Below are 25928 nucleotides of genomic sequence, written 5' to 3' on the forward strand. Positions count from 1 at the left end.
GAAACCAAAGAAACCAAAACCTACTTGTAGGCATATTTTTCAGCCTGCTGAAAGCAGAGATGAAAAGAAAAATCTTGAAGATAGCTATGGGAAAGTGGTATGTGTTAAATACAGCAGAAAGCATTTAAGAATTACATGAGACATCTCAACAGAAACCATGCAATGAAGAAGAAGCTGTAGTGATATTTCAAGTGCCAAAGAAAAGTCAATCTGTATTTCTATACCCAGTGAAAATATTCTTCAAAACTGAGGAATAATAAAGGACTTCAGGTTCCCAATGCCAAGAGAATTTATTGCCCACAGTTTTAGGTTATCAGAAATTATAAAGCAAGTTTTCCAAGTAGAATGAATATACATGTCAGAAATTTACTCAAAGAGATTAAGAGCATAAAGAATGGAATAGGTGGAAGTAAAATTTAAGATTGCACTCCTAAACTTGCTGGGGCTTCCATAACAGATTACCACAAATTGATTAACTTCAACAATGAGCACAATTTCTCACTGTTCTGGAAGATAGAGGTCTGAGATCAAGGTGACAGCTGACCTATTGCTAGTAAGATTATTCTTGGTTTGAAAATGGCTGGCTTCTTGCTATGTCCTTGCATAATGAAAGAGAGAGAGCAATAAACAAGATAGAGAAAGCTCTCTGGTGTCTCTTATCATATGGAATAATCCTCTTGGATCAGGGTCCCATAATTATGACCATTCACCCTCAATTTCTTCACTAGAGGCCCTGTTACCAAATACAGACATACTAAGGCTAGGGATTAAACACATGAATTTAGGAAGACACAAATAGTTCTTAACATTGTGTTATTTGTAAATGTTCTTAAAGATAATTGATTGTTTAAAGCAAAAATAGTAGAACACATTGTATACTCATAAGATATGTAAAAGTGAAATGTAAGACAACAATGGTGCAAGGAAAGAATTAAGAATATCTTGTAATAAGGTCTGTAGAGTTCACATATAACAGTATAAACTATTCTGAAGGTAATCTCAGATTAATTTAAAATATATGTTGTAAATCCTGTAAGTTTTTTTTTTTAAAAGTATAAGTAATAAGTTCATAGAGAAGATAAAATGGTAAAAGAGGAAAAACTAACATTGGTGAAGGCAAGAAAAAATAATAGAGAAAAAGAAGAAAACATGAAGAACAAATGAAAATAGCAATGTGCTAGATTTTAATCTACATATATCAATCACTTATGAATTATATAAACACCAGTTTATATATGACAGAAGTCATCATATTGTATAAAAAACAAGATTTAACTACATAATCTCTTGATATATGCTGTATATAATCTTTATAACTCCCTCTTTTTTTTTTTTTTTTAAGACACCCATTTTAAGATACAGATATCTTTAAAGAATGGAGAAGTTTGTGCAATGCAAACACCAGACAAAAGAGCAGTAGAATATTCAGACAAGGTAGACTGCAGAATAAGAAAGACTATAGGGGGAGAATGCATTATTTGGTAAAGTGGATAATTCTTCAAGAAGATGTATATGTATATATATGTAAATGTATATGTATATGTACTTATATGTATATGTAACTTACAAAATGCAAGAATAATTGATAGAAAAACAAATAAGCATAAAATCAATAAGAATATAGATCTGAACAGCACTTATCCTAATGACCTTTTGTAGAAAAATCTACCTAACAATAACAATACATATTATTTGAAGTATACATAGGATATTCACTATGATGAACCATATTCTGGGACATTTATGTATGTATATATGTATATATAAATATGCACATTTTCATTAACATATAATGTATTATTTGCTTCAGGGGTACAAGTCTGTGAATCATCAGTCTTAACAATTCACAGCACTCACTATAGCACACATGCTCTCCAATGTCTATTATCCAGCCACCCTATCCCTCCCCACAACCCCAGCAAGCTTCAGTTTGTTTCCTGAGATTAAGATTCTCTTAAGGTTTGTCTCCCTCACCATGCCCATTTTGTTTCATTTTTTACCTCCCAACTGCCTACAACTCCCTGTCCTGACTCTCAAATTCCTCATAACATAGAGCTCATATGATAATTGTCTTTCTCTGATTGACTTATTTCACTTAGCATAATACCCTCTACTTCCATCCATGTCATTGTAAATGGCAAGATTTCAGGTTTTTTGGTGGCTCCATAGTAAGTATTCCTTTGTATCTATATACCACATTTTTATCCATTCATCTGTTGTTGGACATCTAGGTTCTTTCCATAGCTTGACTGTTGCAGACATTGCTGTTATAAATATTCAGTAAATGCCCCTTTGGATTATTACATTTGTATCCTTAGGATAAATACCCAGTAGTTTAATTTCTGGGTCATAGGGCAGCTCTATTTTCAACTTTTAGAGGAACCTCCATACTGTTTTCCAGAGTGGTTGCACCAGCTTGCATTCCCACCAACAGCATAGGAGGGTTGCCCTTTCTCCCCATCCTCGCCGGCATCTGTCATTTCCTGACTTGTTAATTTTAGCCATTCTGATTGGTGTGAGATGCTATCTCATTATGGTTTTGATTTGTATTTCCCTGATGCCGAATGATGTTGAGCATTTTATCATGTGCCTGTTAGCCATCTGGATGTCTTCTTTGAAAAAATGTCTGTTCATGTCCTCTGCCCATTTCTTGATTGGATTATTTGTTCTTTGGGTGTTGAGTTTGATAAATTCTTTATAGATTTTGGATACTAGCCCATTATCTAATATGTCATTTGCCAATATCTTCTCCCATTCTGTCAATTGTCTTTTGGTTTTGTTGACTGTTTCCTTTGCTGTGCAAAAGCTTTTGATCTTGATGAAGTACCAACACTTCATTTTTGCCCTTGCTTCCCTTGCATTTGGTGATGTTTCTAGAAAGAAGTTGCTGTGGCTGAAGTCGAAGAGGTTGCTGCCTGTGTTCTTCTCAAGGATTTTGATAGATTTATGTCTTACATTGGGGTCTTTCATCCATTTTGAGTCTCCTTCATGTGTGGAGTAAGGAAATGGTCCAGTTTCATTTTTCTGCCTGCGGCTGTCCAATTTTCCTAACACCATTTGTTGAAGAGACTGTCTTTGTTTGTTTGTTTGTTTGTTTTGTTTGTTTGGTTTGTTTTCCAATGGACATTCTTTCCTGCTTTGTTGAAGATTAGTTGACCATAGAGTCAAGGGTTCATTTTTGAGCTCTCTATTCTGTTCCATTAATCTATGGGTTTTTTTTTTTTTTTTTTTTTTTTTTTTTTTTTTTTTTTTTTTTTTGTGTGTGTGTGTGTGTGTGTGTGTGTGTGCCATACTGGTACTGGCACAAGACAGAATAATATTGCCTTAATGATTACAGCTTTGTAAAAGAGATTGAAGTCCAGAACTGTGATGCTAAACACAGGAAATGTGCCAAAACTTCCAGTTTCCTTTCCCTCCATACAAATGTACATCAGTGGAGAATCAGGTGGATCAACACGGACATAGGATTCCTCTTACTGTGTGGGAGTTCTGAACAAGGAACTCACATAATTTTGTGGGCCCTGAGATAGAAGGGGCTGGGGGGTTTACAATTGAGGAAGACACCTCCGCAGAGGCATTCTTACTCAGAGAAGAAAGGGAAAACTTGAGTGATAATTATCCCATTCTTTGTCTACTGCATTTTGATTTCCCCTGTACCAATGGAGGATGTTAGTTCTTGACTGCAACTCCTCTCAGAGACTTTGATGTAGTGTCTGAACACCAAGTCTGCTGGGGGGACAGCAACTTTCTCCAGTGAGGCCTGCCTGGTAAAGCTTTTGTAATTGTGGTCTCTTTTCTAGAAAAACAAAACAAAACACGATCAGGGGAGGGACAGAAGGAGAGGAAAAGATAGAAAATCTCAAGCAAACTCCCCACCGAGTGCAGAGCCTGATGTGGGGCTCGATCTCACAACTCTGAGATCATGACCTCAGATGTTTAACTGACTGAGCCACTAAGGTGCCGCTTGAGTGAATTAATTTTGATACTTTTCCCCTATCCTGGAATAGCTTTCTACTATTCAAATTGTAGTTTATGGAATTCTGTTGTTCTCTATTCAATTTCTGTAGTATGAGGTTCAGGAAAAGTTAGGTGTTTTTTGTTTTGTTTTGTTTTTAAGATTTTATTTATTTATTTAACAGACGGAGATCACAAGCAGGCAGAGAGCCAGGCGGGGGTGGGGGGGGAAGCAGGCTTCCTGATGAGCAAAGAGCCTAATGTGGGGCTCAATCCCAAGACCCTGAGATCATGACCTGAGTCGAAGGCAGAAGCTTAACCCACTGAACCACCCAGGCACCCAGGAAAAGTTAGGTTTTGCACGAGTCCTTTGTTGTGGTTCTGGAGTTGTACTAATTACATCAAATAATCTGAACTATAGCCTGCTGTGTGCAGATAATATGTTTTTTATCGTGGGGTTTGTTCTTTTCTGCGAAGTTGATCACAACTACCTTGAAACTGACTGATGGTGATAGGCTTTTTTGTATGCTAAGGCTCTCTGGTGATGTTAATAATTGTAAAGAATGATTTAGTGCCTACTATATTCCAGATTATAAGTGCTTTGCCTATGTCATTTAATTCTTACAAAACACCACAATATAGATAGTATTATCAATTATCATTTACAAATAGAGACACCAGGACACAGATCAAATGATTTCCCCATGATTACTAAGTTAACAAGTGGTGGAACCCATATTTTTGATCATGACCATACTGCGTTTCAAAGGTTGACCTTGATTTTTCCTCAAGTTGTTTAATCACTCATTTTGTGTATGTAATTCTCCAAAGTTGGTCATGGAGGGAGGAAGAAGAGTATCTCTGAGTTTTTCTTTTCTTTTTCTTTTTTCACTATCTAGTTAAATCTTACTAAGAATTTTTAAGATTAAGTTGAAATTAGAAAACTGCATACCAAATTATTTCTTCTTTCACTCCAACTTAAATTCATATTTAGTGTCATCTAATGAAAACAAAACATAAGCAATAAGCAATACTGTGTACCTAATAATACATGATACTAAAATCATGATTTATGACTACATTACAGAAAATGGAATATCATGATAAATCTTTTTGCTTATCATGTATTACATTCACAAAGCTAATATCTGCAATTTAAGCAAAACAAAATATTTCACATACTTTATTATAAAATATTATAACATACTTTATAGATATATATGTATAAATGTATATATATGTATAAATGCATATATGCATGAAAAACTTGTAGATAGAATTTGTGAACTTTGGTGACTTAAGTGATATATGATATCATAAGGTATTATTTTGGGATTTTATTTTCTTTCAGGTTCCAAATTATATCATTTGAACTAAATAATGTATTTTGTATTATAAAGTATACATTTCAAAGTTCTGAAATATTTTATAAATATAGAAAGTGCTTCATTTTTTGCCAATGAACAGTGTTATTAGTAGCAATGCTAACAGTAGATGTCGATTGCTGCATATCTGTAAACATTGGAGGTATGAGAAGACAATGACAAACTAGTTTCTAGAGTGGTTACACCATTACTTCTATCAGCAATGTATAAGAATGATCTTGCTCCATTATCTTTGCAAGATTTGATATCCTCAGAATTCTTAACCGTTACTAATCTGGATGGTGTTCAACTTGTATTTCCTTGCAGTTAAGCAAATTTTCATTTTTATTCCCTTTTATATAAAGTGTTTATTCAAGACTGTTGCCCACTTTCTTTTTGGATTGTCCATCTTAACTTATAGGGTTTTGTTACATGTTTTGGATGCAGTTTCTTTTAAGGTTATATTGATTGCAAATATTTTCTTATACTATGGATATCACTTGAGGATATACTCCAGTACGACAAAACAGAATTCAAGAAAAGGAGTAAAAGTTACAGTCAGGCCCTAGTAATTTTGCTAATTATGGCTTTGCTATTTATGGAAATATTTAAGAAAACTTGGAACAGAATAATAACAGAATAACTAAGCACAACTAAAAATTAAACAATTTTTATTATAAAATATAAGGAAATAGAGATACTAACTCTGGAAAGGATTGAAATTTATATTTTAATACACTTGCTTAAAAGTCAAAGATAACCAGAAATAATGATGTATGAAATTTGTAACTTCCAAATCTGTCCAAATTTTTTTAAAGGTGGAATAAAAATTCATCCTTCTAGTCAAGCTTTTGGGAGGGTATGAACATGTGGAGGAAAATAGACATACAAGTAAGAAAAAGTTAGTAGAAAATTATAAGATCCAACGTATATATGGGAATAGTTCCAGAATGAAAGAATAAATATGGAAAGAAACAAAGTCAGAGAACTAGGACAACTTATTTTTCCAAAATTTGTAAAACACATAAACTCCTATGTTAAGAAAGCAAAAGTAAAAATTTAAAAAAGTAATGTAAATTCACACATATATTATAGCAGAACTGCACAACACTAGAGGAAAAGTGTTCTTAAAAAATGAGAAAACTGGAATAATGATTAAATTGAAAGTATATGTCTGTGAAGCAATTCTAGAACAAAGCTATAATACAGTACAAAACCAACATGCTGAGAGAAACCTGTTCAACTAGAATCTGTTCACTGTACAAAGTCAGTGATTAATAAAGATAAAGCAAATTTATTTTGAGGAAAAAGCTGGGGAAATTTACTAGTGATGAACTTTTTTTTAAAAAAAAGAGGGATTGAGATATAGTTGTTAATGAGATCAATAGTAAGTGCATAGGTAAATCTAAACAAGCATTGGTTGTAATAAAAATATTATAACATTGAACTAATTATGAAACTGAACTAAAACATTGGGCAAAAACAACATGAAACATGAAAAGCCTGATTAAAGTAGTTATTTTTAATTGTTTGGATAGGGTGTTCAGTTTAAATTGTGCCATTAAAATTTTTAGTCTTACACATCTCAAAGAGAGCTAGAAGAAAAACCAGTATGAGGAAAACATGGCTGTATCCATTCAATAAGATACCTTTCTTAGCAAAAAATAATTTTTATATATTTTATTAAGTTATCTGAAATATATTGCTAAGTGAATAAAATAAAATACAGGGTAAATCTTATTATATGATTATTTTTGTGTGAAAAGGTACCCAAACTATATATGATTAAGTGATTATAGATATAAATATGTATACATATTGAGATTTTCAAATATAGACAAATATTTCAGTAAACTTATAGTTTAAAACAATTTTTAGTTTTTGCTTTATAATTGTAGAGACATACATTATATTAGTTTCAGGTGTACAACAAAGTGATTCAGCAACTGTATTAGGCTGTGATCACAGGTATAACCATCTACTACCATATAACATTACTGTAATATCATTGACCTATTCCCTATGCTTTATATTTCATTCTTATGACTAACTCATTCTATAACTGAAAGCTTATATCTCACTCCTCTTTGTGAAATTGCCGGTCTCTTTCCCCTTCTCCTCTGGCCGCCATTAGTTCTATTTCTAGGTCTAGTTCTACTTTTTGTTTGTTTGTTTATTCATTCATTTGTTTATTTTTAAATTCACATAAACTAAAATCATATGGTATTTTCTTTCTCTTACTGAAATATTTAATTTAGCATTATACCCTCTAGGTCCATCCATTTCAAATGGAAAGCTCTTATTCATTTTTATAGTTGAATAATATTCTGTTGTGTGTATGTGTGAGTGTGTGTGTGTTTGTGTGTGTGTGTACCACATCTTCTTTATCCGTTTATTTATTGATGGACACTTGGGTTGCTCCAATATCTTGGCTATTGTAAATATGTTCCCATAAACATAGGGGTTCACAGGTCTTCTCAAATGAGTGTTTTTTTTTTTTTCTTTGAGTAAATACCCAGTCGTAGAGTAACTGGGTAATAGAAAAATATTTCTATTTTTAATATTTTGAAGATTCTCCATACTGTTTTTGGACAGTGACTGCACCACCTTACCTTGCCATCAACAGTGCATGAGGGCCCCTTTTCTTCTCCATACTCATCAACACGTGCTATTTCTTGTTGTTTTTTATTCTAGCCACTCTGACAGGTGTGAGGTAAAAAATCCCATTGTAGTTCTACTTTACATTTCCCTAATGATGAGTGATTTTGAACATTTCATGTATCTGTTGGTCATCTGTGTGTCTTCTTTGGAAAATATGTCTATTTGTGTCTTCTGCCCATTGTTAATTGGACTATTGTGGGAGTTATTTTTGGTGCTTGATCGTATAAATTATTTATATGTTTTGGATATTAACCTCTTATCAAATACATCATTTACAAATATCTTCTCCCCTTCAGTAGGTTACACTTGGTTTGTTGATGTTTTCCTTTCCGATGCAAAAGCTTTTTATTTTGCTGTAGTCCCAGTCTATTTCTGCCTTTGTTTCCCTGGCCTGAGGAGACCTATCTAGAAAATGTTGCTAAGGCCAATGTCAAAGTGGTTTTCTTCCATGGGTTTTATGGTTTCAGGTCTCACATTTAGGTTTTTAATCCATTTTGAATTTATTTTTCTGTATGCTGCTAGAAAGTAGTCTAGCTTCATTAGCATGTAGCTGTCCAGTTTTCCCAGCCATTGAAGAGAATGTCTTTTCCCCATGGTATATTCTTGCATCATTTGTCATAGATTAACTGGCCATATAACTGAGTTTGTATCGTGTGTGTGTGTGTGTGTGTGTGTGTGTGCCAATACCATGCTGTTTTTATTATAGTTTTGTAGTAGAACTTGAAATCTGGGATTATGATACCTCCAGCTCTTTCTCAAAATTGCTTTGGCTATTCAGAGTCCTTTGGGGTTCTATAAAATTTTTAGTATTATTTGTTCTAGTTCTGCGAAAAATACTCTTGGTATTTTGATAGGGGTTGCATTCACTTTTACTTTTTCTACTTTGTTTTATGTGTATACTATAGCAGTTATATAATATGTAATTCATGCAAATAAAAGGAGCACAATAACATAGGCAAAACAGATTAACTAAAATGTAAAATACTATTGGAGATCATGTAGTTCAATTTTTTCATTGTCCTTATATGGAAATCTAATCTTAAGGAGAATTAGTAAGTTTTCTATAGTCACATAGATAATTAGTAGCAGAATAAACACAAATCAGAAATAGGCCTCCTTATATCCAGCTTAGTAATATTTTCCTTGAGAAAGTATATTCTCTACAAAAAGTCACATAAGTAAGTATGAACATACCTTCCTCTCCCCCCCAAAATAGACTGAATTAAAAGTAGATTTAGGTTATGTTGGTGAGATGTAAATATGTATTATACATATACATGTATACGTGCATGCAAGATATATATAGCATATCTTGTACATATCAAGAAACACAATTTAATATGTAAGTTTTCATTGTTAATTAAGTGGACGTTTACAATTAAGAATATCCTGTATGATGTGCACTATCATTAACTTTGGTGACAGCCATTTCATTAAAACATAGTTTTAATGAAACTATGGAGCACCTGGATGGCTAAGTTAGTTGAGTGTCTGCCTTCAGCTCAGGTGAGGATTCTAGGGTCCTGGAACTGAGTCCAACATTGGGCTCCCTGCTCAGTGAAGAGCCTTCTTTTCCCTCTCCCTGCCCTCTGCACTCTCTCTTTCTCTCTCTCAAATAAATAAATAAAATCTTAAAAAAGTAACAACATAGTTTCTGAAGACTCTTAGCTATGACAAAATGTCAGTATCCTAAGACCAACTTAAAGTTCAATATTCTTATCTGTATAATTTAGTTGATATTATTACTCATTTTGTAGAAAAATATGAAAAATCATACTGTAGGAATTCTTAAATATTTAACTGTACAATTGTATAACTGTATCTCTAATAATATACTTTCTGGGGAATTATATGAAATCCATATACTGCATAGGGCTGTGATAAAAAAAAACAATATATGGCATTAATACTCTGGCTTTATCTCTAGCTATTAGGGAGAATTTTCAGAAGAATGAGGGGAAAAAAGCTCATAGTTTATTTCATTCATGTCAAATTACTCAGCAGATGTTTAAAATCTTCCATGACTAGGAGAGTTTGTAATGGTCTGATATTTGAAAACTATGAAGGAATTGTTCTAATGAAAAGGTGTGAGAACTGAATTTGAATCCAAGCTCTGCTATTTATTAGCTATAATTTTGAGGGCAGATACATTTTTCTGTCATTTTTTTTTTATCTGCAAAGAAAGGATATTAATACCCATGTCCCAGGATTGCTTTGTGAATGTCGTGAGGGCAGAGTATTATTTTGTACAATTTTGTGAAGGTTAAAATGATAGCATAAAAAATTTGCCTCTTATGAATTGATCTTAAGAGATTTACAGGCATTCTTTTGCTAATACTTTGCATTATATAATTTGAAAATTTATTACCTTGTTCCAGTTGAAAAAAAAGTTTCTATTTTTATAAAATGTTTAGAGATTTGGAATGAGAAAAGCATATAATATGATTTAATGTCATAATTATTATCAGTATTATATCAATTTTCTGCTAACATTTCTGAAATCATAAATGTCAAATACATGATTCATCTTGAAGATTTAACTTTCAGTAAGTGAAGTTGTAAAGCCTAAGTATCAATCTTAATGAGAGCTGAGACATTAATTTTAAGCAATTTCTAAACTCACTATAATAGCCTTCTTATGTACAAGAATTGGAGCAGATAAGGAAAAAAATCTTTAATAGACTCTCAGTACAGTGGGCAAACAATTGGGGTCTAATTAAAACAAGAAACCTTCTTTTTCATTTTGTTCAATGAGTCTCCTTTACCATCATCTTATTATCATGTTTAGAACGCTTTTATATTCCCTCACATTAAAATGTATTTGTGTATCTAAACCTTAAAGAAAGTAGATGTATTTGCCCCCCAAATTAAATTTCTGCTCTGTTTATTGCATAAACAAAGAATTGCATAAAATGGCTAAAATGTCAATCTCAACATGCTGAAGCTAAGGAACTGATTTTAATCATGTTATAATCACGAAGTTCTATAATAACATAGATGTTGTTCTTTTGACCCAGTAGATGACCATTGAGGCCAGAGAGTGGATTGTGCAAAACATTTAGGAGCCAATGGACACCATACAGACATACAGTTTAGGACTTTAGAAACATGAATAAGAGTCATTCTAATATAAGAAGTATCTGAAACTCACCATTTTGATAAAAATGCCTGGAAAATTGTTGAGACAAAAACTCTGAGTTAAATACTTCAACTCTGTGTTAAAACAAAGGAAGGCAGAACCATAATTATTTTTATACTGTTTCAAAGATACAAGTGGATGTATCTTTACTGCAGGCTTGCATAAAACAATCAAGTCACACACTCATGAAAGAGATCAGAAACAGGGCAGTAAATTAGCGAATATTTTAACAACGACTAGGGGAGATGAATTGGATGGATTAAACTAAAATAAAATTAGAATTTACTGTTTCTATACTATAAACTGAAAAAATATTTACCTTTTAATTATGCATACCAGATGATCTTGATAATCCTCTATTTAAAAATATATGTTCGTATATAGGCATATGTAGAGATGTACAAGAATGTCCATATTATACTGTGCAGAAGAGCAAAGACAACCTCAAGTGATAGTTAAATAAACTTGGAGTTTGAACATTTTCTATAAATGTCAATGACATCCATTTGGTTGACAGTGTTCTTCAAGTGTTCTACCGTCTTTCATATTTCTTTTACATTTTTCTATAAATCACTGAGAGAAGAATGATGAGGTAACCAATACTTTTGTAAACTTCTCTATATCTTTTTAAATAAGTTTTGTCATTTTGACTGTATGTATTACAAATATCTGTTTATTGCATAGTATTTAGAATTGTTATGTCTTTGTAATGTACTTATCACCTAGAAACTTCATGAAATTTCTATTTATATCTATGTAAAGATCTCTGGGCTAAAGTTGTTTTATGTGATAGTAAAATATGTTTTCTAGCTCTCTTGTGCTTTAGTGTTTATGTGCTATATATATTTCTATCCTTTCACTTCTGATGTCTGTCTATATGTAAAATTGGGTCTTTTAAGCGGCATATAGAGATTGTTGATTTTTAATCCATGTTGACAATCTCTGCTTCAACTGTGTTTTTTCTAATATTCAGGTTTAGTATAATATGATTGGATTTCAGTTTACTCCTTTTTTCCCCCATTATTCCTATGTTTACTTGTTTCCTTCCTATATGGGGATTAATTGAGTTTTTTACTCATCTTAATATTTTTCTCATCTTAATTCTGATTTATTTTTTAATGATTTCCTAGGGTACACAGTAAACATCTTCTGCTCATCACACTATACCCTCAAATAATATGACACTTCATGTTTCATTTGAGAATTTTACAACATGATACTTCAGTTGCCTCCTTCCCATCATTCACACTTCTGCTTCATATGTAATAACCACATGCTGTATTATTATAACTTTTCCTTGGGGCAGTTATCTTCTAAAAGAAGAAAAAAAAGAAGATTGTTTTATTTACTATAAATATTGCCATGTCTACCCTTCATTTTGTTGAGTTGATTTAAATTTCTATTTGGCGGGGCACCTGGGTGGCTCAGTGGGTTAAGCCGCTGCCTTCGGCTCAGGTCATGATCTCAGGATCCTGGGATCGAGTCCCGCATCGGGCTCTCTGCTCAGCAGGGAGCTTGCTTCCTCCTCTTTCTCTGCCTGCCTCCCTGCCTACTTGTGATCTGTCAAATAAATAAATAATATCTTTAAAAAAAATTCAATTTGGCATCATTTTTTGACCATTGAACTCTTTATTTTTGACTCTACCATAGGTCTACTGTCAAATTCTCTCACCTTAATTTGTCTGAAAATAACTTTACTTCATCTCTATCTTTTGAAATATACCTTTGCTAGATATGGCCTTCTAGGTCGACTTTTTAAATCTTTTCTATTTTTTTATTTTTCTTTTTTCTTTTCTTTCTTTCAAGTAAGCTCTGCACCAAGCATGGAGCCCAATGCAAGGCTTGAACTCACAACATTGAGATCAAGATCTGAGCTGAGATCTAGGGTTGGACAGTTAACTGACTGAATCACCCATGTCCCAGGTGCCCCTGGCTTGCATATTTCTGATAAATATATTAGCATTTGTATCTTTTTTAGTATCCAATATTTTGATTTGTTTTATTCTGTAACTGCATTTTTGTTTGATGTTAGAGTTTTTGTTTATGTCTGTTTTTATTTTCCTTGTGGATAGCTGAGGTTCTTGAATTTGTGGTGTGTCATCTTTCCATAATTTAGTACAAATCTTGGTCATTATCTCTTCTAATATTTCCTGATTTTTCTTTCTCTTCTCCCTTGAGACTTTCAGTTTATATATATATATATCTATATATATATATATAGATATATATATATATATCTGTGTGTGTGTGTGTGTGTGTGTGTGTGTGTGTGTGTGTGCATGCGCCTCTGCTTTCCACTCAGGTCTTGATCCCAGGGTCTTGGGATTGAGTCCTGCATAGGGCTTCTTGCTCAGAAGGGGACCTGCTTCTCCCTCTGCCTCTCTGTCTCTCATGAATAAATAAATCATATATATATATGTGATATATGTGTATATATTATGACACATATTATATATGCATATATATTATATATGTGCTTATATGCACATATATTATATATATGTACATATACATATATGTACACATGCATATTATATATATGCATACACACACATATATAGTGCCATTATTTTTACCTTCATGAGGTGGGGATCCTGGTGATCAGAGCCAAAGTGATGTGGGGACTACCGACTGATGATCAGTAGACAACTTTATTTCTTACAATCGCTTCTTTTATACTTTACACAAGATCTTGTCCAATCAAGTGGACAAGTGAACAACACTGATTATCTCTTAGTTTCAAATGACAAGAGCAAGTTACAGATTCTCCACACTTATCAGATCCATCTAAAGCAGGACATGAAAGCACTCTGGGGGATCCTCCCATGTTTAATCTGGGTGTGGACCCAGGAAGACTCTTGCCCTCTGACTCCTGGAGTATTCTCACAGGATGGGACAGGACTCAAGTCACGCTGGAGAGATCCAGATTGTGTTCCAACAATTATTACATGTAGTTTTGACCTTTAGCTCTTGGGTACTATGTTTGTTTACTGCTTTTTTTTTAATAGTTTAAAAAAAAAAAAACATATAATGTATTATTAGCCCCAGGAGTACAGGTCTGTGAATCACCAGGTTTATACCCTTCACAGCACTCACCATAGCACATATGCTCTCCAATGTCCATAGCCCACCACCCTTTCCCTACCTCCCTCCCCCTGGCAACCCTTAGTTTGTTTTGTGAAATTAAGAGTCTCTTATGGTTTGTCTTCCTCCCAAAACTATCTTGTTTCATTTATTCTTTTCCAACCCTGCCCCCAAACCCTCCATTTTGCATCTCTACTTCCTCATATTAGGGAGATCATATGATAATTGTCTTTCTCTGGTTGACTTAGTTTGCTACGTATAATACCCTCTAGCTCCATCCACATTGTTGCAAATGGCAAGATTTCATTTCTTTTGATGGCTGCATAGTATTCCATTGTGTACATATACCACATCTTCTTTATCCACTCATCTGTTGATGGACATCTAGGCTCTTTCCATAGTTTGGCTATTGTGGACATTGCTGCTATAAACATTCAGATGTACATGCCTCTTCAGATCACTACCTTTTTAAAAATTTTATTTTATTTTATTTTTGTTTTAGCTTTCAATTATAATTTATATTTACTCATCTTCAAGTTTAATGACTTTTTTCTTTATAATCTAGCTTGAGTTTCTATTATTTTCATTTTACCTTTTTTAATGTTCTATCTCTCTGCTAAAGTTGTCCATATATTTATAAATATTGCCTACCTTTTCCACTAGATTTATTACAGTATTTTATTTTATATATTTTAAAGCTTCACTATCTGGGCAACTTATGATTGTGGCTTTATTCATAGATTTATCCCTGGAAATGAATCAATGAATCACTCTTTCTCCTCACCCCCCCCACCCCATGTTGGCTCTATCTAACTTCTGATTATAGTTTTGTGGATAGATTTATTTCTGGCAATGAATCACTCTCTTGTTCCACTACCCCCCTGCCCGTGTAGGCTCTATCTAACTAATTTTTTAAAGGTTTTATTTATTTATCTGAGATAGAAAGAGTGCATGAGTAGGAGTCAGAGGGAGAGGGAGAAACAGACTCCACTGAGCAGGGAGCTTGATGCAATTCCAGGACCCCTGGATCATGACTTGAGCCAAAGGATGATGTTTAACCAACTGAGCTACTGAGGCAACTCATCTCTAAATATTTTTGAATGCAGAGCAATGTGTGTAGAAGTTAGAGACTAGAATAAGTAGTATTTACATAAATGGGCATATCTCTTCATTGCTTAGGCTATTATATATTGTAGTCAATTTAAGCAGTAGTCAAGCTGTGCTTGAGGTTTTGTTGTATCTATAATTATCTCAAATTTACTACAGATTTTAACTCTTAGTGTTGTTTGATCTTGATTTCATTGATGGTCCTGGATTTGTCAGAGAGTTTTTCTCAGGGTTACTTCTCCAATAAATTCATGCCCTGCCTAACTGTACTGAAGAGTCCTTTCCTTTTGGGTTTGTTTTTACCATTCTTCTAGTGATAGATTGCTGTTAATTGTGTTAAGCAGATGGGTTCTCTGCTTTCCTAGTTCAGCTTCTATCTTAGGTAAACCCTCTGTGCCTGAGCCGCAGCACTGTTGCTTTCTCTGTGTTTTGGCCTCTCTTTCACATAGCAAGGAAACTTAGCCCTTTTATCAGTGGTCGATCTTGGGTGGATATTTTTCTTTTTCACCTCAGTATTAGTAGATCTCTAGTTGGTATCAGTGCAAGTTCCTGGCATAGGCAGTGTTTCTGCCTCTTTAAGAGACAGAATTTATTGGACATTTCCCAGAGTGGTATTCACTTTTGCCTGGGACTGGGGGCAGGAGAGAATTCCCTTGACGTTGGGAGATGGTTAAACCACCCCAGGAGGCAATGAATCATTGCTTATGTCAGGAGTGGGGGCAGGGGACAATAATGTTTTCTGTTCCTCCATGGGTAGCTTAAGATTTTTGCCCTGCATTTGACAAGGATCTAACTAATTGTTTGCTCTTTTTCTGAAGCAACTCTCTTAAGTCTTCTGGTCTGTTCTCAATCTTCCTATTCAACATCCAGTTAAGTCCTTTGGGTAACAGCTGCGGATGAATGTGGGCTCTCCTTGTGTTTTAAGGATTCCAGTTTTTCTAAGATGTCATGCTAATAAGCCCTTAGCCTTAAGAAATATTCAGGATTATGAGGCCAGCATCACCTTGATCCCAAAACCAGACAAGGATCCCACCAAAAAAGAGAGCTATAGACCGATATCCTTGATGAACACAGATGCGAAAATACTCAACAAAATACTAGCCAATAGGATTCAACAGTACATTAAAAAGATTATTCACCATGACCAAGTGGGATTTATTCCAGGGCTGCAAGGTTGGTTCAACATCCGCAAATCAGTCAATGTGATACAACACATCAATAAAAGAAAGAACAAGAACCATATGATACTCTCAATAGATGCTGAAAAAGCATTTGACAAAGTACAACATCCCTTCCTGATCAAAACTCTTCAAAGTGTAGGGATAGAGGGCACATACCTCAATATCATCAAAGCCATCTATGAAAAACCCACCGCAAATATCATTCTCAATGGAGAAAAACTGAAAGCTTTTCCGCTAAGGTCAGGAACACGGCAGGGATGTCCATTATCACCACTGCTATTCAACATCGTACTAGAGGTCCTAGCCTCAGCAATCAGACAACAAAAGGAAATTAAAGGCATCCAAATTGGCAAAGAAGAAGTCAAATTATCACTCTTCGCAGATGATATGATACTATATGTGGAAAACCCAAAAGACTCCACTCCAAAACTGCTAGAACTTATACAGGAATTCAGTAAAGTGTCGGGATATAAAATCAATGCACAGAAATCAGTTGCATTTCTCTACACGAACAGCAAGACAGAAGAAAGAGATATTAAGGAGTCAATCCCATTTACAATTGCATCCAAAACCATAAGATACCTAGGAATAAACCTAACCAAAGAGACACAGAATCTATACTCAGAAAACTATAAAGTACTCATGGAAGAAATTGAGGAAGACACAAAGAAATGGAAAAATGTTCCATGCTCCTGGATTGGAAGAATAAATATTGTGAAAATGTCTATGCTACCTAAAGCAATCTACACATTTAATGCAATTCCTATCAAAGTACCATCCATCTTTTTCAAAGAAATGGAACAAATAATGCTAAAATTTATATGGAACCAGAAAAGACCTCGAATAGCCAAAGGGATATTGAAAAAGAAAGCCAACGTTGGTGGCATCACAATTCCAGACTTCAGGCTCTATTACAAAGCTGTCATCATCAAGACAGCATGGTACTGGCACAAAAACAGACACATAGATCAATGGAACAGAATAGAGAGCCCAGAAATAGACCCTCAACTCTATGGTCAACTAATCTTCGACAAAGCAGGAAAGAATGTCCAATGGAAAAAAGACAGCCTTTTCAATAAATGGTGCTGGGAAAATTGGACAGCCACATGCAGAAAAATGAAATTGGATCATTCCCTTACACCACACACAAAAATAGACTCAAAATGGATGAAGGACCTCAATGTACGAAAGGAATCCATCAAAATCCTTGAGGAGAACACGGGCAGCAACCTCTTCGACCTCTGCTGCAGCAACATCTTCCTAGGAACAACGCAAAAGGCAAGGGAAGCAAGGGAAAAAATGAACTACTGGGATTTCATCAAGATCAAAAGCTTTTGCACAGCAAAGGAAACAGTTAACAAAATCAAAAGACAACTGACAGAATGGGAGAAGATATTTGCAAACGACATATCAGATAAAGGACTAGTGTCCAGAATCTATAAAGAACTTAGCAAACTCAACACCCAAAGAACAAATAATCCAATCAAGAAATGGGCAGAGGACATGAATAGACATTTCTGCAAAGAAGACATCCAGGTGGCGAACAGACACATGAAAAAGTGCTCCATATCACTCGGCATCAGGGAAATACAAATCAAAACCACAATGAGATATCACCTCACACCAGTCAGAATGGCTAAAATCAACAAGTCAGGAAATGACAGATGCTGGCGAGGATGCGGAGAAAGGGGAACCCTCCTACACTGTTGGTGGGAATGCAAGCTGGTGCAGCCACTCTGGAAAACAGCATGGAGGTTCCTCAAAATGTTGAAAATAGAACTGCCCTATGACCCAGCAATTGCACTATTGGGTATTTACCCTAAAGATACAAATGTAGTGATCCAAAGGGGCACGTGCACCCAAATGTTTATAGCAGCAATGTCCACAATAGCCAAACTATGGAAAGAACCTAGATGTCCATCAACAGATGAATGGATCAAGAAGATGTGGTATATATACACAATGGAATACTATGCAGCCATCAAAAGAAATGAAATCTTGTCATTTGCGAAAACATGGATGGAACTAGAGCGTATCATGCTTAGCGAAATAAGTCAAGCAGAGAAAGACAACTATCATATGATCTCCCTGATATGAGGAAGTGGTGATACAACATGGAGGCTTAAGTGGGTAGAAGAAGAATAAATGAAACAAGATGGGATTGGGAGGGAGACAAACCATAAGTGACTCTTAATCTCACAAAACAAACTGAGGGTTGCCGGGGGCAGGGGGTTTGGGAGAAGGGGGTGGGATTATGGACATTGGGGAGGGTATGTGATTTGGTGAGTGCTGTGAAGTGTGTAAACCTGGTGATTCACAGACCTGTACCCCTGGGGATAAAAATATATGTTTATAAAAAATAAAAAAAATTAAAGTCTAAAAAAAAAAAAAAAAGAAAAAAAAAAAAAAAAAAGAAATATTCAGGATTATAGCTGAGTTCATCTTACTCAGTTTTTCAATTCCTATTTCTTCCTTCTGTGTTCTATCAATAAGCAGTGAAGGACATCTGTGTGGCTCAGTTGGTTAAGTATTCAACTTGATTTCAGCTCAGGTGATGATCTCTGGGTTGTGGGATTAAGCCCTATATTAGTCTCTTTGCTCACCATGGAGTTGGCTTAAGATTCTCTCTCTCTCTCTGCTCATCCTCCTGTTCACTCTCTTTCTCTCTCAAATAAACAAATAAAAGCTTAAGAAAAAAAGAAACAGTGGGTTTATCCCATCTTCATCACAGGAAGTTGTCACCTGCTAGAGTTTAGTATAGCTAGTTGTACAGTTTCAACTCTCTGGACTCCATAGTGAATTATGCTTTTATAGATTGTTTAACTTTAGTTTATTGTTACAGTGGGAATGATTTTGCCCTGTGGCTTTCTAAAACCTACCTGGTGGGGAGATCCCTCTTCCTCTGTTTCTAAGATGAGGCTTATCAATCAGGTATCCATGTATAGATGAATTTGTACTTGGCTTCAGTATCCTGATAGATTCTATTTTTCTATTCTTATTTAACTAGTTTAATTATCCCAAGTTTATATTCTGAACTGATTGCTGATAAGGAACCTACACACCTTGACTTATTTGTTCTCTCACATTTATTTATTCTTCCATATAAATTTTAGAATTCTATAATTAAGTAACAAAAACTCCAGTTTTTATTGGATTTACACTAGATTTATTAATTTATGAATAATAGTAAATTTTCTTATTTATGAACCTTGTTTACTCCCATCTTTTATTGATGCCTCTTAAAAAATAGGTATTATTTTTCTTTAGCTTAATTTTATTTTTTCTGTGTTCGAAGATTTATTGTTTATGAACCACACCCAGTACTCCATGCAAAAATAGGTGTTCTATATAACTATTTTTTGTTTGAAAGCTCATATATCTATCACTAGATAGTTTATAAGTTTTGTTTATCTAAGTCTTAACACTTATGTTTAATGCTTTGGGGCTTCAGAACTTCAACAGCTACCTACCACTGTTTCTAGACCATAGTGAACTTATATTCTTATTTTTTACCCAAAGTATGAATTCTTAGCCTTTTAAAAAACTGTTGAAACTAAAATTTTCTTTTGTTTACAAAAATTGTTTCATTGTTATTCTCTCACTCTTCATAAAAATTCAATGCAGACATCTCAGAATATCACCTTTCTTATAGATATTATATCATATTGAGAAACGTGGGGAAAAAAATCTAATCTTTCATTACTATATGTTCTTAAAGCTTTAGCAGGTTTGGATCTGTACTCCACTGACTCTGCTACTTTAACAGAATTAGGAAGGCAAGAAATTAATGTTCAAAACATTTATCTGCTCTGATATATTATCCTGGATTAAAATAATCTTTGGTTCATTATACATTTGAAGTAAAAACATACCTGAAGCCTGAATATTGATATGACTTTTATGTTTATTTTCCTGAAGTACAGATGTTCATGTCTGGCTTGATTTCTTTATCCTATCCTTTGTAATTCGACAATCACACACACACACACACACAAAACCCTTAAGACATTATTACAGTATTGTTATCATCTGCTCACAAGGGTAAATACCACAGTCAAAGAGGAAAGTCCCTAAATGAATCATTATCTTATTGATCTTTTATCAATTTTACTTTTGAAAAAGTGGGGATCACTTTTCAGAAAAGGAATTATTAGATGAACCAACATATTTAAAAAGAATTTATAATTCCCAAATTAGAAATAATTGCTACTTTAAAAGGCTGTTATATAGCTTTAATGTGGAAATGGTGAAATCCTGCTTTAATTATTTTTACCTAGCATATCTATCTTGGTAGTCCTATAGCAACCATTTCATCATTTGTAATGAAGTGCCCCAAAAGAAATAGGAAAAATGGTGCTTGGGAAATGGTATATAAACATCTAGCTATGTAAAATAAATTGTGTCAAAATTTTCAGAGAATAGAAGTATAACTGAAAAAGTATTCAAATGTGCTTTTTTTCTTTTTCTAAAAAATTTTATAACTTGAAATATTAACATATTCTATTCTATAGTCTGTCTTAAAATAAGTTACTGGAAGGCACTCCAGTATATTAAGTATATTAAGTATATTAAGTATATTAAGACACAGAAGGTGGTCAGTGAAAATATGTTTTTTGGGGGGATGGGGGGTTTTAAATGCTCTGTTTTTAAAAATCTTTATTTAAACTCCAGTTAGTTAATATACAATGTAATATTACTTTCAGGTGTACAATTTAGAAAATATTCTTAAAATTTTCTCTGACAGAAATATATTTAATCAGAAATATAAGAATTTTTGAAAGGTAGTTATTTTTAAACAACAAACCTAATATATTGTGTTACTAGAAGAAGCAAAATGAAATTAAAAGTAATGCTTCTAATTTTATGATCAAAAAATAGCCCTTGATCAAGCGTCCTTGGGTGTTCTCACTTTCTCTTGTGTATCTTAGGCAAGGGCACCAATCTCACTAACACCCATGAACAAGTCAGTTCCCCATAATTCCTTAAAATTATCATAATGGTGCATTTTCCTTTTGCCATATAGTTATATTCTGAAGTCGCATTTAAGACATCAGAAAAAAAATCCCATAGTAATATTTGTACAGGTATCACATTTAAGAGATGATAAAAAAATAACAGTAATCTCTGCCAAACTGGAATAATTTTTAAGTAAAATATGGTATTTTGCTCATAAGCATACAGAACAAGGGGTGAGTTAGAACATTCTGCATGTAATGTCATTTAGTTGAAAACAGTCTGTTCATTAGGTATTCACTTTTAAAAAGCTTGTTATTTCTTGGCAATAATTGTGTCAGTTGAAATACTGGAGATCTCAGTATTGTATTTTCAAACTAGAACCAGTGAATGTGTTTCTGTGAAGATGAAATGATACCTAATATTCATTTTCTAATGGCTCTCATGACTCACAATATTTTCCTGCAATGTAGCCCACAACATAACATTTTTACTAAAATTATTCCCTGGAAGCTTCATTACACAGCTTCAAATTATTCTAATCCAATATCTATCCTTTGTAGACAACATAAGTTATATAATATATTTGGTTAAATCAGCAAACATTTTGATCTTTCTCCTCGATGAACTCAGCTGGCTATAACAAAATACCATACATAAACTGGATGTCTTGTAAAGAACAGAAATGTATTTCTCATATTTAGGGAGGGTGGAAGTTTGAGATCACTGAGCCTGAATGGTGCGGTTCTGGTGAGAGCCCTCCTCCAAATTCCGGATTGTAGCGTCTGTGTGTTCTCAGGTAGTGGAGAGATGAGCAGAGGCGACAAATCTCCTCATGACTCTTTTAAGGGAACTAATCTCATTCAACAGGACTCCACCTGTAAAACATCAAATTCTAATAACTCACTGAAGCTCCCAACACCATCATCTTGATTCAAATCAGGAAAGACTCTGCCAGTGCAATGGAAAAGCATATGAAGATAATTGACAGCACCCCTAGGATGATGTTTATTATCAGACCTCTTAATGGGGCTAGTGAATAACACTTCTGGCATTTTATATGTGGTAGTGAGTATAGGATTATAGTCATAACACACTCACTACTTGTTAGTTTTTTTGTTTTAATATTCAACTGTATTAGTGTTTTAAAAAATAAGAACAAGCTCAAATATAAAAGCACCCCCCCCCAAAAAAATGTTTCAAAACTCTCCTGCTCTGTCAAATAAATAAAATCTTTTTAAAAATGTGGGGAGGTTGTGCCTGGGTGGCTCAGTCCATTAAATGTCTGCTTTGGCTCAGATTATGATCCTAGGATCCTGGGACTGACCCCCACAGTAGGCTCCTTTCTCTCTCTCTCTCCCTCTACTGCTCCTCCTGCTTGTGCTCTCATGCTTGCTCTCAATCTCTCTCTTTCTCTCTCTTGCTCAAAATCTTAAAAAAAAAAAAAAAAAAAAGGTTTCAACACATAAATTTGAAGAGGACACAAACATTCAGTTTATAACTGAATTTTAAAAATGAATGGATCTGGACCTCATCCAAGGAAATATTCAGATGGGAACTAAAGAAATGAAAAGATGTTTAATATCATATATCAAGAAATTTCAAGTTAAAACAGCCATGAAATACCACTACATAATTAGAATGCTAATTTTGAAAACACAGCACTAAATACTAAGAAAAATGTGGAGCAACAGGAACTCCTATTCATTCCTGGTAGGAATAGAAAAATCATGCAACCCATTGGGAAGATAGTTAGGCAATTATTTATTAAAGTAAACATCACTTAACCATATGATCCAGCAGTTGCACTCCTAGATGAGTTAAAAACTTCTTTTCACACAAAAATCTGATGCTTATAGCAGCTTTTTTATGATTATCCCAACTTGGAAACCATAAAGGCATTCTTCGATAGGTACATGGATAAACAAACTGTGGCATTTCATATAGTGAAATATTATGCAGTAATACGTGAACCATCAAGATTTGAAAAGACATGAAGAAAACAAATGCCTATTGCTAAGTAAAAAGCCAGTATTTAAAAACAAACAAACAAACAAAACCTGTGTCCTAGGGTTTGAACTAAAGGACATTCTGAGAAAAGGAAAATCAGGGAGACGGGATCAGGGATCAGTGATGACCAGGCACTGGGGAGACGGAGGGAGGGCTGACCTGGAGGAAGACAGGACATGTTTAAAGCAGTGAAACTATTCATATAATACTACAAGGGCGGATGCATATGGCAAAACTCAAAATATACAAAAAAGAGTGAAATCTGATGTAAAGCAGAATATTTAGTTAGTAAAATATCAGTTTTCATTCATCAGCTGTAACTAACGTACCATACTAATGCCAGACATTAATAGGAGAAACTAGTTTGTTTGGGAGTGGTAATGAGCAGCAATATAGGAACTACCTGCACTGTTTTTTCAGTTTTCCTATAAACCTAAAACTGCTTTAAAAAAGTCTATTAATTTTTCAACATGTGTTTCATAGTAATGTATTTTATGCTTCTTAATTGTGTATATGCTTCTCAATTTCTAGAACTTTCTGCCTTTGCCATGAATCTCTACCTCCACAATGTGTGTTATGAGGAAAGTTAATTTTTAATTAATTGTATCTTGCTTTGTTTTTCAAATATCCATCCTTTGAGATAGATCAGACCTTCCTCTGCTTTCCTTCTTTGGATCAACCTACCTCAGCCCAGCATTTAGCATGTGGATATTTGGGAGTACTTATATGTGTATTATCTAACAAGGGAGGGATATTTTGTTTGTTTGTTTGTTTTTGAGTGAAACAGGGACATTGTTTTTTTTCTCCTACTTTTTTTTTTTTTTAAGACTATGTACTTATTTTAGACAGCAGAGATGTAGGAGAGGGACAAGCAGACTCCACGCTGAGTGCTAGCCCCTCATGGGGCTTAGTCTTGTGACCCTGAGATCATGACCTGAGCTGAAATCAAGAGTTGGACATTCAGTCAGCTCAATCACATAGACACGCCTCTCCTACATTCTTGTATCCTCCATATCTCATTCTCCATGGGTTCAGAATGGTCAAATTTCTCCACAGAATGCTGCTTAAGATTCTGGATTAAAAAGGTCTTTTTGTGTGATGAGCACTTGTATGCTAAGCCCAATAGATCAGATATATTCTTTATATGAATGGCAAACCAATTAGAAATCACACTTAACACACACACACACACACACACACACACACACACACACACTGGTTTACTATAAAAAATTTATAATTATATTACTCAAATATGTGATTCTTCCTGGCAATAGTAGTTGGTTTTAAATATTTGTTTCCCCCACAGATTTTAAGCTTTTTGAGAGTATGATCACTCATTTATTCACTCATTTAGTCATTCAGTTAACAATTATACTTAGCAATATATGTTGCCAAAGTAGTTTCTTAGCAGAAGTATAATGAATTAAAGGATGTACTTTGAACTAATTGATGATAATTGTTTTTAATAATGCAGATTTCATAGGCATAAATTCAAGAACTCTGTAAATAAACTCCAACAAATAGACTTCATTTCTTTTTGAATTATTAAGATCACTTGTTCTTGCATTCTGTTAACTGCTAGAACAGTTCCTGGAATTTATTCTAATGCTTTTACATTTTTAAATTTGAAAGTGAACTACTTAGTGAATTCCCATCTTGCAAATTTTCTTCCATATTATCATGAAACAAATTTTTAAATGTCAAACTTGAGAATTTCTAGTTTAAAAATAGGTTCTTGAGGGATATGTGGTACTTTTTCAGATGTTGTATTATGTTTAATGCATTGTCAGTTCAAAGTGGCAAATACTCAATATTCCAAAAAATTGAATATAAAATGGTTTCCTCCTGGAACATGTCACTGGAAAAATGAATTTTCCATGAAACACATTATTAGAAAATATCCTTTTAACATTTATTAAGGGAAGGCTCTTTTCTCTTAAGTGCTATATGCAAATTTTTTTAGATAAAGAACTACTTTCAAGGAATCACTGAACCATTTGGAAATAATTTTTTGCCTATGTAGTTGAAACATACTTTTATATTAGAAATTCCTTTAATTTCTGATACACGTAAAAATAAAATCCTACTATAGAAGTTTTCCAAAATCCCATTAAAATGTCAGATTTAGTCATTTTAGATTTGTTGCATAAATGGAGCAACTCTAGTAATGTGCTCTGATGTGAGAAGTAATAGAAATATACTTACTAAATAATGCTTACTGAATGATATTCTTGAGCAATATTTTCAGCCAGTTACTAGTTATCAAGAACATATAGCTGTTTTATCATTTGTGCAAAAATTGAAAGAAAAAATCTCTAAAGTTTATATTAAAATGAATGCAATTATTTTTCAGTAATTTTACTGGATAAACTTTGAAACATACATATTTACATCCTTATTATCTTTAAAATTTAACAGAATTATATACCTAACATTTGTATATTCTAATAGGCACATTGGTAAACAAAATCT

This window comes from Mustela putorius, unplaced genomic scaffold, assembly GCF_011764305.1.
Source record: "Mustela putorius furo isolate JIRA1106 unplaced genomic scaffold, ASM1176430v1.1 tig00000992_pilon_pilon_pilon, whole genome shotgun sequence".
In the NCBI taxonomy this organism is placed as follows: domain Eukaryota; kingdom Metazoa; phylum Chordata; class Mammalia; order Carnivora; family Mustelidae; genus Mustela; species Mustela putorius.